Raw genomic sequence first — 2,833 nt, forward strand, 5'->3', positions numbered from 1 at the left:
TTTTCTTAGTCATAGGAGGTCTATTAAATTTAGGTCATGGGTTGTTCCAAATCAAAAGCACAAGAAATAGGATTTTGACACCCACTATCTCAGATTGTTTTGAAATCATTTCTGTTTTTCAAAAACAGATAAGATTAGTAGTCCTGCAACATTATTTTGTTTAACTATAATTTGATCTCTGAGAAATGAAGCTAATTGATTGCACCCAAATTGGCCATTTTAATTTATAGGATTCATATAATATTCAATAAATATAGCACCTAACATCTGATTTGGGAATTCTATAAAAAGAATCACCTAATAGCAGGAACAGCACCATCTACTGGTCAGAACCTGGTAATATCAGGATGCAGGATGGGACATAAACCTAACAACTTCAATTACTAATTTCTCTGAACAAGGGGAAAAATCATCACCAAATTCAAGGAGAATACATTACATAGGATAAAGAAACAACACTCTGAGCCGCTGCTCCATACTATTTTTCAAACATAGAGAACTGATACTATATACTCGTTGTTGGGTTTGGATTGTTGTGGGGTGTGGGGGATTCGTGGATGGATTTTGACCACTTCTTTGGATTCCTTATGTCTTACTCATTGTTAGAAAAAAGTTTGGTCCAAATCGAATGTTAGGTACTATAATTATTGCATATTATATGAATCCTATACATTGAAAAGGCCAATTTAGGTGCAATCATTTACATTTACATTACATTTTAGTCATTTAGCAGTTAGTGAGTGCATACACATTTCTCAGATAATGTTTCCAGAATGCTTATCTTATCTGTTTCTAACTACAGAAATGATTTCATAACAATCTGAGATGGTGAGTGTCATGGCTTGCTGAAATGACATGTCACTATCCATTACATTTAGGTGAGTCAGCACCATGAGAAAACACATACAAAACATGACATTGGCTTAGTGCTGCCCTGCTGATGCTGTGTCAGTGCTTTGCAGGGCAGAGATAAACGTCTTGGATAGAGCCTGCAGCTGCAGCCATGAACACACAGCACAGCAGCACCAAGCTCTGTCGCTTTCAGGTTGCTCACTCGGACAGACAGACATATAGTAGCCCACCGTGCTTTTGTGACTTAATGGATGCGTCCCAAATGGCATCCTAATCCCTATTTAGTGTAATACTTTTGTCCAGGGCCTATATAGCACTGTATAGGGAATTTATTCTGATTCATAAATCAATAGGTCTTTCTTGGGAGGGAGTGCAAAGAAGGGAACAGATCTGCTGAGCATGGCTGCTGTGCTCTGTAACGTGGGCCAAGTCACCTAGTAGCTATCTATCTAGGTCCTTGAGGTAAGTTATCGGGAGACAGTATCGGGAGTACTGGAGAAATTACTTCAAACAGAGAATAAAATGGTTGTAATATATGTAATAAGGAAAACTAGTTCTATTTGTTCAGATAAATTATTCAATTTCTTTATTGCTCTATATCGGAATGTTATTTTGCCTATTTCTCTTTTCTGTCAGGATAACACATAGATGGTGGACAATCTATTCCTAGTATTTACTGACTGTCTGTCTCTTAGCAACTGAATACTGTTGTGAATGGAGTTTGGCCGTTTTAAATGGTGTACATTGTGAAATAAAATAAGCATGTTTTTTTTCAATTATCTTGTTGATTGATGACCAACCAAGAGCATTGTGCATGACTACAACAGAAGAACCATATCTCCACCTTAAAACAATTCTTGCTGCTTTGTTCTGTGCAATCTGCAGCCTCCTAATTTCACTTGCTGATGCATTTCCCCAGACCACTGAACAGTAGTTCAGCTGACTCCCAATTAATGCTTGGGTTGTTTGCTTAAGAATCTTTCCCGGTAAAACACTCAAACTGGACAGTTTTATCTCCATCTCTTCATTTAAAGACTTAATCATGGACACTCTTACTGACAGTTGTGGCTGCTTCGTGTGATGTATTGTTGTCTCTACCTTCTTGCCCCTTGTGCTGTTGTCTGTGCCCAATACTGTTTGTACCATGTCATGTGCTGCTACCATGTTGTGCTGCTGCCATGTTGTTTTCATGTTGGGTTGCTACCTTGCTGTGTTGTCTTGTGTTGCTGCCATGCTATGTTGTTGTCTTAGGTCTCTCTTTATGTAGTGTTGTGTTGTCTCTCTTGTTGTGATGTGTGTTTGGTCCTATATTTATATATATATTTATTTTATTTTTGAATCCCAGCCCCCATCCCCGCAGGAGGCCTTTTGCCTTTTGGTAGGCCGTCATTGTAAATAAGAATTTGATCTTAACTGACTTGCCTTGTTAAATAAAGGTTAAAACAAAACAAAACAAAAATATTTAGCTATCCTTCTGATCATGCATGCAGTTGTATTATTATTATTTTTTTTACATAGATGAGTTATTTGAGACAACCATGATAAGCAGTTGTCTAGCTGCACCCCTAAGTAGTTTGGTTTCTGACACTTCCCCAATTTGTACTCCCTCCATACTTAATTGTATCCCATGCTGTGTTGGCCTTTTCCTGGTGGAACAGACCAACATAACCATGGTTTTCTTGGTGTTCAAAACAAGTTTGTTCTGGCAAACCCACTCCCTGATATTTCCCAGATCTACCTGTAGAGCTTGCTGTACCTGTTGAACCGATTTAAATTAACATAAAATTATCTGGCAACAGCTCTGGTGGACATAACTACAGTCAGCATGCCAATTGCGTGCTCCCTCAAAACTTGAGACATCTGTGGCATTGTGTTGTGTGACAAAACTGCACATTTTAGAGTGGCCCTTTATTGTCCCCAGGACAAGGTGCACCTGTGTAATGATCATGCTGTTTAATCAGCTTCTTGATATGCCACACCT

The sequence above is a fragment of the Coregonus clupeaformis genome, chromosome 16 (assembly GCF_020615455.1).
Source record: "Coregonus clupeaformis isolate EN_2021a chromosome 16, ASM2061545v1, whole genome shotgun sequence".
NCBI lineage: Eukaryota > Metazoa > Chordata > Actinopteri > Salmoniformes > Salmonidae > Coregonus > Coregonus clupeaformis.